The sequence below is a fragment of the Mauremys reevesii genome, linkage group 6 (genome assembly GCF_016161935.1).
Source record: "Mauremys reevesii isolate NIE-2019 linkage group 6, ASM1616193v1, whole genome shotgun sequence".
Taxonomy (NCBI): domain Eukaryota; kingdom Metazoa; phylum Chordata; order Testudines; family Geoemydidae; genus Mauremys; species Mauremys reevesii.
The window spans coordinates 74,702,609-74,715,762 of NC_052628.1; the positions used below are offsets into that span (position 1 = coordinate 74,702,609).

General features: G+C 40.8%; 1 long non-coding RNA gene across 2 annotated transcripts in view; it reads right to left on the reverse strand.

Moving 5' to 3' along the window:
- LOC120408756 overlaps positions 1-13,154 on the reverse strand; it is a 25,209-nt gene continuing 12,055 nt past the window's right edge. Inside the window, exon 3 of one of the 2 annotated variants that reach the window (XR_005600949.1) lies at positions 1-485. This is a non-coding gene — a long non-coding RNA (uncharacterized LOC120408756). Of the gene's footprint in view, positions 486-6,145; positions 6,270-13,154 lie in introns of those variants that run through there. The other variant, XR_005600948.1, reaches the window with a different exon arrangement.

The following is a 13,154-nucleotide window of genomic DNA, read 5'->3' on the forward strand; positions in this document are numbered from 1 at the left end:
TTTAGAATGGCTGCATTTCACACAAGTGATGAAACCATGAGTCCCTTGTACAAGTCTTCCCAAATAGTACAAACAAAACCCAGAGACCCATCCATGTCATTGTTTTCTGTATAGTCCACATAAAGTTCAGAAGTATTTCAGAAATGTTTCAGATCATTTCTCGAAATACTATTGGGACCATTTTTCAAATCTTTCTGCCTTAATGCCATAAGTCCATCTGAACTGGCCTCATACAGAGATGAGAATTTTAACTATTGAATTTTAGAATCCACTATCAACAACCCAGATCTGAGTATTTCTCAGCTTCAGCCACAGCTCTCTGCGGAATATTCCATATTTAGGATCAGGGAAGGTGATAAAAAATAAACAGGTGTTTGAAGCTATCCAGGGTTTCAGAGCTGCAGTGAGGAAGGTCCTTCTTGGCTCAGAGATGCTGAGTTGAGATTATTGTCATCATAGACGCCAATTCCATGGGTGCTCTGGAGCTGGAACATCCATGAAAAAAATTAGTGGGTGCTTAACACCAACTGGTCGCCAACTCCCCCCTCTCCTTCCAGTGCCTCCCGCCTGCTGGCAGCCCCACTAATCAACTCCTCCCCCTCCCTCCCAGCGCCTCCTTCCTACCACGACCAGCTGTTCGGCAGCATGCAGGAGGTGCTGGGGGAGAGGTGGGGAGCAGGGATGGGGTGCACTTGGGGGAAGGGACGGAACCGGGCAGGAAGAGGCAGGGCAGGGAGGGAGCGGGGTGGGAAGAGGCAGGGTGGGAGTGGAGGTTTGGAGGAAGGAGTGGAATGGGGGAGGGTTGAGCACCCCTGGGGCAAGGAGAAAGTCGGCTCCTGTGATTGGCATCTCCTCCATTTCTGAGCCAGGGCAAGTCTTGCACATCTCCTTCTACCCATTGCTTGACTCAACATGTACTACCTTAGAATAGCTGACTATTGTGCTGTAGTCAATAGCTGGTGAAGCTCCCTCCCAGAAATCTGACTACTCTAATGCACCTACTCCTCCATCCTGAGCCTAACCCTAGCTCAAAACCCCCTTGAAAACTGCTTCCTGTGATGGGTTGGATCACAGAAACCCTCTTGGGAGCTGCCACCCGATGTGCCAAGACTACTTCTATCTCTGCCTTCCCTGCCAGCTCAGGACTCCAGCACCCTGTCTTGCTGAGCCAAACACTCCCGTCTACTCCAACAAAGACCCAGGGTCTGAATTACTTGCCCCAAAGCTGCAGGTTTACCTGAAAGCAGCTCACAGAAGTGTGCTTGTCTTTAACACTCAAATGCCCAACTCCCAATGGGGTCTAAACCCAAATAAATCAATTTTACCCTGTATAAAGCATATGCAGGGTAAACTCATAAATTTTTCACCCTCTATAACACTGGTAGAGAGATATGCACGTCTGTTTACTTCCCCAGGTATTAATACATACGCTGGGTCAATTAATAAGTAAAAAGTGATTTTATTAACTACGGAAAGTAGGATTTAAGTGGTTCCAAGTAGTAACAGACAGAACAAAGTCACCAAGCAAAATAAAATAAAATCTGCAAATCTATGTCTAATCAAAGTGAATACAGATAATCTCACCCTTAGAGATGCTTCAGTACATTTTTTCCTCAGACTGGACACCTTCTAGGCCTGGCCACAATTCTTTCCCCTGGTACAGCTCTTGTTCCAGCTCAGGTGGTAGCTAGGGGATTCTTCATGATGGCTCCTCTCTCCTCTTTGTTCTGTTCCACCCCTTTATATATCTTTTGCATAAGGTGGGAATCCTTTGTCCCTCTCGGGTTCCCACCCCCTCCTTCTCAATGGAAAGACACCAGGTTAAAGATGGATTCCAGTTCAGGTGACATGATCACATGTCACTGCAAGACTTCATTGCCCACATGCTAGCACACACATATACAGGAAGACTTACAGGTAAAACAGAGCCATCTGCAGACAATTGTCCTGGTTAATGGGAATCATCAAGATTCCAAACCACCATTAATGGCCCACACTTTGCATAATTACAATAGGCCCTCAGAGTTATATTTGGTATTTTTAGTTTCAGATACAAGAGTGGTACATTTATACAAATAGGATGATCACACTCAGTAGATTACAAGCTTTGTAATGATACCTTACTAGAGACCTTTTGCATGAAGCATATTCCAGTTACATTATAGTCACTCATTGGCATATTTTTATAAAATTATATAGACTGCAACTTCCTTTCTCTATGAATGTCAAAATCTTGCTTTCACCTAAACACTCATAAATATTAGGAGGAATCAGTGTGAAGTGGGCTTCCAAGAGCAGTGGTTGTGAAGATCAAATGGCCTAGTCACACCTCTGCCAGGAGTGAGGAGGCTTCAGCTTGCATTTGCAAAATCCCAGTTGAGCGCCCAGACCTTAACCTGGTCCTGGACACATTGCCTTAAAGTGCTCAGCTTCAGACTTTGTTCTCAGGCTAAACTGAGAATGACTAAAAAACTGCTCTGACCTTCCTAAAATACACAGGGCCCCATTTGGAGCACACAATAGACCACTTGCATCTGTGCAAGTTTCTGTAAATTCCTTCATTAACCTCTCTGTGCCTTATAGTGCAAATCTGTAAAATGGATGCAACAACAATTATCTGTAATAATGATTATCTGGTGATATACAGCTGTTTGAGATCATCAGATGAATGGCACTAAATAAATAGAAAATTACTATGCAAGGCCAACATTAAGCAAAAATACTTTTTTTAAAAAATGGATCACGTTAATATCCTAGTTTTACAGGCTGCAGAAATGCATTTTAATTTCAGGAAAACTGATAAATGCATTTGGTAGTACCCTACAACATGTTTACTTTTTGCTACAAAAGTGACATTACAAAATGTTATGTATAGTATCACATGTAAGTTAAACTGTTTTCTAATTGTCTAATTATTAAGTACATGAAAATTAAACCAAAAATGAAACAAAATACAATAAAAGTTATTTTAAGTACAGTGGCATTATTTATAATCTTTTCCACCAGTAGAGGAAGGATTAATTACATTTCATGTGCTCTGGTTTACAAGCCCTTTAGTGGCTTCTGCTTGCTGAAGAAAATCAATGGCTATTCTGGCATTTGTGAACATCTCACAGCAACCAGATGCATTAGTATACTAGCAGCATGCACACAGACCCACACAGTTTGATGGGCTTCAAGATTTGCCAGCAATGGCTCAGGAATTGAGTGAACAAAGTGGATGATATTACTGAAGTAGAGAGGAGCAAGGGCAGAGCTGAGGGAGAAGTAATCTGGCATATTGCATGAGAAAATTACATTATTATCTGAAAGTAGATTGGTTTACTTGCCCTGTACTCACAAACCTTGTCCCTTGATAATCATCTTCACACTCAGCTACACTTCATAGCTTGTTTACCATGTTGCAGTGATGTTTACCTCCCTAAGTTTATTTGATGTTGGCCATTTGAAAACATCATCATTTAAATTAGTTCCTGTAACTAATGAGCATATGTTTCATGTGTGTTTCACAAGAACAAATGAAAATGTTTCAGGTTGGCCTTTTTAAAAAAAGACACAATCTAAGCATCTTGAACAACAGAAAATTCACTTCTCGGATTTGTTCTGACACAAGGTAACAAGCCGAGAATCTTAAAGATGAGAACACCACCTTTATAGGAATTTAAAAACTCATTTGGAAGTCATAGGCTCAAGATTTTCCCAGTAGAACTAAAACTTTAGAGATCTGAGTGCTCTTAGAAAAGCTAATCCCTTAAGACTGGCTGGAAGGAAAACATTTAAATGTTAGTTCACTCATAGCTCACATTGCAATGGGTAAACTACATTACAGCATTGAAATAAAAGAGGAAAGAAAAAAAAACCTTTTACAATAATGGTTGTAAAAGAATGACAATGATAGAACAGCAATGGATTTACAGGCAGTGGTAGTGTTGGTCTAGAGGTAGTCCAGGTATAGTTCTGAGGTTAATGGATCGGGGTTTGGAGAAGAGAGCAGCTCATAGCACATTTTAAAGAGGATAGAAAGAGTAACTTGGAGGTTCATATCAGGATACAGGAGAAGGTTAGGTATGAGAAAGAAGTCTTATAGCAGAGAGAGGAGGTACTAAAAGTAGCTTTGCACTGAGTATAGGAGAGGAAACATCATAAACTAGGAAACAAACGCAGAGCCTACAATGAGTGGACAAAATTGCAGCAGCCAGCAAATCATCAATCTTGACCTCCCTTGACTCTCACTGTTGTTCATGCTGCAGCATCTTGGAAGCATTTACATGGACTCTGGGCTTTTGAAAGTCTTGTTCATTAGAATAAATTGTCATTTAAAGAGCCATTAGCATTTACCCACAGTTACTACTATCTGAGCTACCACAGTTTCCCTGTAGTTAGAGAAGGAGACAGAGGTAACTGCGTACTAACACTTAGGAAATGTCTAATGGTTTCTACTATTAGGAGTACTTTGTGAGGCTGACCATACACAGAGTATGTTAAAATGCATACAGCCCCTGGCATTTTACACTTCAGAATACTGCGGAGCATGAAAACCCTCAAGCCAAATAGTGGCTTTGAGGTCTAACCCCAAAAGTTCAGAAGACACCCATTAATGAATACCGTTTGCCACTAATAGCCTATATCTGGAAGCTTAGGCTCATTATATTGTTTCTAATTAAATGTATCAAGAACGTATAAACAATGTAATAATGTCAAACTTACTAAAGGTTTACTGAGACATGACATTTTAATTGATTTGTGACTAAAGGCCAAGTTCTGCCTTTGGATGCTGCTACACAGTACCCATCACAGTCAATGAGAATACATCTGAGGATTTTAAAGGATCTTTGCCATTGTCATTGTTCAGCTGCCATTCAGTGCTTACTGTACCTGGGTATTACTACTAAAAAGAAAAATCTAATGGTCATTCTTTCCAGACTTTAGTATAGGATTAACTTCAAAACAGTCTCCCTATTTACTCAAGTGAGTATTCACAACGTATTTTTAAGAACAAATTTCTTCTATTTCTTTGCTTGCTTGAGAATCCTTGATTACCATTTCAAATTCTCTCATCTACCACACTTCCTGGCCAGCTCTACATCTAACCTAACCATGCACAGTTATCTCTGTCACTCTTTCATCATAAGACAGTCTCTTTCAGACCCCTGCTCTTCTCTGAATGCCGTCTAGTTTTTCCGGTGTATTTCTGGTAGTGTAGTATCCCAGACCTGAATGCAATATTCCAGATGTGGTCACACCGTGGCTCTTTCGATTGGAAATATTACCATTCCATAACATGATGTTTCTGCTGATGCAGCCCTGAATCATACATGTCTAATTTGCTGTTCACCATCAACTCTAGATTGATGTTCCTTCTTTCCAGGTTCATACCTCTCAATAGATATAGATCTGTGTTTTGCATTTCCCCTTTCAAGATAATAGATTGCATTTTTAAGATGAATTTCACCTTTAACATTTTCTGGCCTCTCTAAGAATTTCTTTACTCTTTTTCCCTGCCTTTATGATTTGGCTCATTAATGCTGATCATACATTCTAAATAAGAATATCCCACTAAATTATTTTTTCTGTCCCCAAAACAATTTTTTTTCTACCCCCAAAACAATTATTGGGTTTTCATTGGACTGAACAGAAATAAGTGTTTCACTGAAAAAAGTTACAGTTGACATTTCAGTTTTAAGTGACTCAGTTTATTGTAGCTGATTATGAAATTAAAGCAGAAAACTGGGGAAAAATCAGAGAAATGAGTTCTCAGCACAAGATGAACAAAAGCTATTAAAATCTCCTCTTAATAATCTGCAAATTCTCATTCTCCCTCCTTTTGTTTGCCTTCACCTGATCACTATGGCACTTTAAAAAGCTTTTAGATATGAGTAGACAAGTTTCCCACCCTATGGTTGTCAATATTCTGTGCTTTCATACCAAAGCTTCAGTTCACCCCCAGTGTTTGCATATAGGTCAGAGCAGCACAGAGACTAAGTAGCAATTAAAAACTCCACTGTTCAAAACGGGTTGCAGGTTCAGAAAAGAACTGGACAATTTAAAGCAAAAGAAGGAACCAAGAGCTGAGTTTAACTCTTCATGTTCTGCAAATAGAGCCAGTCATAACAGATTCTTAAGAGGCATAATGGCCACCTCTGTGTTGTGCTTGCTTACCATCCGCCTTCTGTGGAGGACTGGGAAGCTGTGCCAGGTTTCCTGATGCAATTCAGTCACTTGGCAGATCATCATGCTGTCACACTATTAGAGACCAGTCATTTACCCAGCTGAAAGATTAGAGTGGGACAATGACATTGTATCCTTCTAAGTAAATGAGAGCCAATGCACCTTGCTCTACAGTGTGTGCGGGGGGCAGGGGAACATCACTGCACACACTGCAAATAAAACTTGTTATAGAAAACATTTAATTTGGCTGAGTGTCTCTTAATCCGTTTCTAATTCTAGAAACAACATTCTCATAGTTGATTATAAGGACAAACAGTTCTTTAATCAATTTAATAAACATAATTTTATTAAACCAATTCTTGTATCGATTACAGTCCCTGTCCTCAATTAACCTGAGTGATAATATACTCTGCTGAATGAACAGAAATCAAAAAAGACTTGTGAATTCAAAGGTGCACTTCCATGTTCATGGGGAAAAGTATGCTTATGAGCAAAGGCAGTTTATTGATTTTGCTTTGAATACAAAAGGACAGCAACATTTCACAGAGAAAGCCATGGATGGAACATATGGCTTTGGAAACATTGAGATGCTATATTGTTTGGAGTTTCTGCTGAATTGTCTGTTTGCACCCATGTGTATTCTCTCTCTCATGGAACTGGCAAGAGGGTTGGTCCTTCAAACCCACAGATGACTTGAAATACAGGTCGTTCTCAAGACACATGCGGAGCTCAGGACCAGTGTCTCTGAACAGAATTCTAGGCCTCATCCCATGCAGTCCCCATCGGCAGATACCCTTGAACCTCCCTCAGGGGATAGTTTTACAGAGAAAAGGTGGGGAGAGGATAGCCATAAGATTGACCCTATCCACATTACCATACATATATGAATGCCAGCTGGTTTGCAGGCACATCCTTGCCTCCCTCCCTCCCTCCAGCCAGTGGAGCCTTAACACCATAGTGTACCTAGGCAGGAGCTTCTGTAGGAATGTGAGAAAGGGAGTGCTGCAGAGCCTTTATACCCACCCCCATCTGACCTGGTTCCCTGACATGGTACCACCCATGGTAGCAGAAGGGACAGAGTGAGCCAGAATTCCTCCAAGGAAGCATTGCAGCTTCTCCGCATGTTCTTAATCCCAAAGAAATTCTAGAAGAACAATTCTTCAAAAACATAACTCTTCCTTTTATCTACATACTCTTTCCTTATACAACATAAACTCAATGATCTTTATTTCTATACAAAATGAAACACAGCTACCCATTTTTCAATGTGACCATTCCAGCCCATAAAGTTTGATAATAAACATATTATTTTGTGTATAAACTCTTGTCAGTTAGGCCTCTATCCTGTAAACTTATGGACATGCTTAAGCATATGAGTAGTCCCTTGATCTCAGGGGAACTGTTTCCATGTTTAAAGTTAAGCATATGTGCAAGTGTTCATAGCACTGGGGTCTTAGAGTTAATAATTATCATTTCTGCTTAACTGCCACATGATCACTTTAGCCTCACTTTCCTCTCTTCTTTGCCCAATGAAGTTTTATTTTTTTAAATTGATACTCCATGCAATTTAAGTCTTATAAACAAAGCTGCTTGAAAGAGAACCACTACAGAAAGGTATTTAATATGACTAGTGGCACTGATATCATTATTCATTGTGGAGATGCTGAAAGAATTGTCCCTATCAAGGCAGTTGGAGGTACAGGTATAAATTATGCCTCTTACATCATAATTTCTTCCGCTATGCGCACAACAAACAACAGCCTTGGAGGTAGATTTACATTTAACACACTAAGATTTGTTCATTTTTAATTCAAATTGGGTTTGCTAGATGCTTGGGGTGGGGGAGATAAACTGTTATAATTACAGTATCATGAAGGGAAACAAACACATTAAACTATGAAAGGATGATCATTATCAAGGCTGAAAGAGAAGATCAGGGTCTAAGTCAGGCATTTCTAACAAGAATATCGGTAAGGTTCATTAAGTGCCCTTACAGCTTCCAGAATATTTTAAATGTAGTAATTTACATAAAAATAGATTTAGCAACACCATTTTCTCATTACTGTCAGTTTGTGTTTAGGGTCATAAACTATCATTGTAAAGAAAACATACTTTGAATACATTTTCACAGGAATATTCTAGAGAATCACAGGGACAGTAATGATCTAAACCAGTGGGTTTTCAACTTTTTTTCCATTTGCGGACCCCTAAAAAATTTCAAATGGAGGTGCAGACCCCATTGGAAATCTTAGACAGTCTGCAGACCCCCAAGGGTCCACAGACTACAGGTTGAAAACCACTGATCTAAACCCTAACTGAATAATCTCTCTCTCTCTCACACACACACACACACACACCCCTACCTCCAGAAAGGCACACTTTGAATCTTAGGTCATTTCCTCTTTAGCTTCTTCTGTCTTTTTCCATATCAGCATTGTTAGTTTTTCATTTTTTCCTGTGTATTTATTTTGACTTCCTTTGTTTATCTTCCTCCTGTTCCTTCTTTTTAGGGAGTTGCCTCAGTTTAATGTAAGGTGTTATTTAGAACCTATTTAGTTAAACCAGAGGAAAAGGTGGTGTGGACAGTCTGATTTCATTTTAAACTAGACCTGGGTCAGCTTATCTTACATTGATAAACAACAGGTTTGACCTAAGCCAAAGTAAGCCACTTGGACTGAAATAAGAGTGCGTACACAAGGGTGTACACCAGTTTTAACTAAAATAATAGACAACATACTGATTTCTCTAGCCTCCCACTCAAAAGAAAAAAAATGTAAAGATCTCCTCTCTCCTTCCCATTTCTACATCTGGTCTTCCTGTGCACACTTCCTTTCCCCAATCTCTCTTTTTATCTACCTCAAACATTCAGTCACCCATACCTATTCTTCCCCTTCATCCAAGATCCCATCTCTCTCAGTGCTACACCCACATTGATGTTTTCCCTCTCCAGCCACTTCAGCCATTCTCATTTCCATCTCTTTTGTCCTTACAGTATCCCACAAGTCAGTAGTGGACAGGAATACAAGCTAAAATTTTTGACTCCTCATCCTTTTCTTTAACCACTGAACCATGGAAAATAAGAGCAGGTCTTTTCTTGTCCTTTCTACAGGATAATTCAGCCAAGGAAGTGTAGCTGTGGATACAGAATCAAACTATACCAAGAGCTGTATAATATATATACAATAAAATCATTTGTACAGATTTGTGAGTGGGTCTGTTTGTTAAGCAAGCCATAAAAGTGGGTGTAAATGAAACAACTTGGGTCATGCACAAACCAGGAGGTGAACTCCAGTGTGAAAAATGTGTCTCCCAGACTAAAGCCCTTAATGTCCACTCTGTTACAGATTAATCATCAAATAGCAGAAAAGTGTAAACTTAGGCATCTTAAATAAGGAGGCAGATGAAGATTGTCGATAAAATTTTGAACCACGTAATCTCTAGCCCTTTATTAAAAGCATGCATAATTTAGATATCACTTTGTACTTGTTAGAATGAAGCATCTTAAATGTTATTGCAACAAAGACTGAGGACTCAATTGTGGCTGACCTCTGCTCAAACATGCAAACAGCAGAGAGGTCACAAGGTGCTTCCCCTCCAACCTGGAACTGTGTGCAGAGAAGCAAGGCCTCAGCTCTCTACTGGGACTCCCACAGACACTAGTTACCCAGCAAGGGCGAGAGAAGAGTAGATTGTTGGCTCCCACCACTCCTCTGAGCTGCCCAGCAATGAAAGAGTGGTGCAGCTGCCATTGCCACATGGGTTTCTCTAAGAGCTCCCAGGAAGAATTTGGGCTGACTCCATGGGCATAGTTTGGGGGGGGGACAGGTGGGGGCATTAACACCCCCCCAAAACAGAGGCAGAGCATGTGGGTCACATGCCACTGTCCACTTCCCTAGCCTGATTTCTGCAAGCACCAACCTGCTCTGCTCAGCCTGATGGGGGATGGGGGGAAGGTGGGGAGAGGCTCTGTCCTCCCCACACTGCCTCCCCTCCCCCCTCCAACATGTTTCCAGCTTGCTTGACCCCTCTCCCTGGCAGCTGGGCCTGAGCAGGGAGTTTAGGGGGTGGGACAGAGACACGTCTCCTGCCGAGGGTGTCTGCTCTGGGGTCGTAGCCTCTGCAGATGGATGCCACCTCCTGCTGGGTTCTAGGGCCAGTCATCTTTGCCTTCTACAGGTATCCCACATGGCCACCATCCTGTTTCCTGTACAATGGTGAGTGCCTGGAGGGAGGTGGAGTGGTTGGAAAACAGGCAGTGGAGAAGGGATGGGGAGGGGACAGTGGAGAAAGGAAGGGGGATAGAATGGGGCTGTGGGAAGGGGAAAGGGATAGGGAAATCTGGGGGAAACAGGAGCCTGGCTTGTGGCATCCCCTCAGTGGCAGCAGCCGCCCCAACAGGAAGGCGCCCACAGCAGCACTGGGAGGCACCAGAAAGGTGGCATTGCTGCAGCAGCTGGTACCGGAGTGGCCGCTGCTCCCATGCTCAGGTCACCACAATGGACAGCAGCAGGAGCAGCAGCTTAGGCTCCCCTCTTAAGCCAGCTCATCTCCTTTCCCCCAGCACTGGCAGCCCAGATACCACTCCAGGCAGGGGGAGAGAGCCAGTGAGTCAGGGGAACTGGCTTCAGGACGCACCCCCGCCCCCCCCCCCCCCCCCCCCGCAAATATAGCAGTGAAACTGCGCCTATGGCTGACAAGCACAATTCTTTCTGGGTCTGGGCACTTCCACTGGGAGATCTCAGATGGCTCCTTTGTACACTTCCAGCCCAGGCCTTGTCTTAAAAATCAGAAACTCGCTCTAAATATCTTAATTTTAAAAGTGGCAATTTTTTCTGTGTGTGAAGATATCTGAAAAATAGCCTTGCTATGTATGGCTGAAAAAACCCTGTCATCCAGACTCAGGAAAGCTCCCAGTGACTTGGGCTTCTCTTAATTCAATTTACCTTGTGCAGGTTATTGGGATAAAAAAAGAGACTTGCATATTTGTACTGCGGATTCTACACATATGGAACTTATTCAAGGGTTGGTAGGTTGCAACTAAAGAGTTAGCTGTGTGTGTATGTCAATCATCATCAGTCAATCGGGCAACTAATTCCTTTAGGGGTCATGGTTCCAACAGGGCAACTTGCACTCCTCAGACCTTCAAAAAAACAGGGAGAGGGATGGGAAGAGGCCCTAATTTTCTCTCCCAGTCTTTAGTTTACATTGTTGTTGCCTTGATGACCATTGTTAAATTCCAATCTGCCTTATTCACATGGATAGTCTCATTGAACTAGAAGTTCTACTTTTGGAAAACAAAGTAGTATTTTGCCCAAAATGTGTTCAGATCGTTACATTTAATACATCTGGAGCATGTTCAAATATTTTTCTTTGCAGTTTTATAACCATATGGAAAATGTCTCTGACCTCCTACAGAAAATGTTATTTTTGGAAAGTTCTATTTATTAGAGAATTATGGGGAAAATATTTAGGCCCCTCCTCTCACCTGCCTCCCCCTATTATACTGATGCAAACCACAATGATTGTTTGGGTATAACTGATAAGTAGATGTTGCCCCTTAGAATTTTATTTTCACCACTTTAATTTGATTTCAAGACAGTTTCAAACAGCTTTTATTGGCTGGCGAGATTATTGATTCGAGTTACTTCTGAAATCACAATCTGTTTCATGTTTTGCAACTACTGGAGAAAAATGCTTTCAAAATTGACTTGGATTGTTCCTCAGATTTTAAGCATAGCTGGCAGATTAATCATAGCTATGAGTGCTGGTTTTTTGGGGTTTTTTTTTGCACTTGATGCCAGCTAAAGATTAAAGGTAATATTATATTCAGGGCTATGTTGCCTTCAGAAAGCTATATTTTATGGTTGTGAAATATGACACCTTAAAAATATCAGAAGTGCTCAAGACAAGTTTTACATCACTTGAACCAATAGGACTGCAATATAAAATGAACTAAAGTCAGTTGTATGATACAGTAATTGGCTGAATTATCTCTGATGTAGTGATCCTATCACTGAAAGAGCTCTTCATAACTGTCTTGAAATCAAGCTGTGACCTTAACACTTTATATTAGGATTCTATTTATAACTATTTTAAAGGGTTATCAAACAATTACTAGTTATAAGCATGTTGCAGACATGGCATTACAGATGGTTTTAAGCACATCAGTAGGTGTTTTAGGTGGTTATAAGCCATGGTTATAAGCAACTTGCTAATTTGCTGGACTCTAACAGTCAGAATCAGTTGAGGATTCATTTATTAAAACACGTTAAATATTTATTAACCCTTTAATTTATAAATGGAACCTTAATATAAGAGTGACCATTTAAAAATATCTAAATATTTCTATTTTAATATATACATTTATTTAATGCTTTAAACACAACATAAAAGCAATAAAATGTAATCTTAGAGAAAACAGAAGAAAAATAAAACTTTGGAAAGTATAGGTTAAACACTAGGGAATAAAAGTATAGGTTAAACACTGAGGAATAAATCATAACTACTAAAAATGAACTAGATATATCTTATGATAGTACAAGCTAGTCAATTATTTAATAATGCCTAAAGCCTGGCTATGTGCAGGGGACAGAACTGTTCCTCCAGGGTTGGGGGTGCTGGCTCATGTGTAATAAGAGGAGGAAAAGTAGATCTATTCACACATGCTATCCAAATCTTACCCCCAATCCCTGGAACCGGTAGTGTTAGAGCCTTTGGTGCTATGGAGAAAGGGACAGATTTTTCTTCCTATGTCTGATTCTAATCCCATTGAAGTCAATGGCAAGACTTCTATAGGGAGCAGGATTTTTCACAAAACTAAAGAAGGGTTCCCAAAGGGAACCCTGGCATTCAGACACGATAGTGATGTGGGTCATAGAAGGTCCTAGACAGACAGAAAGAAGAGTTGAAATCTCAACTGCTTAACATTAAGCATGCGCTTAAGTGCTTTCCTGAATAGGGAAGGGCTTAAGTATTTTTCTGACTTG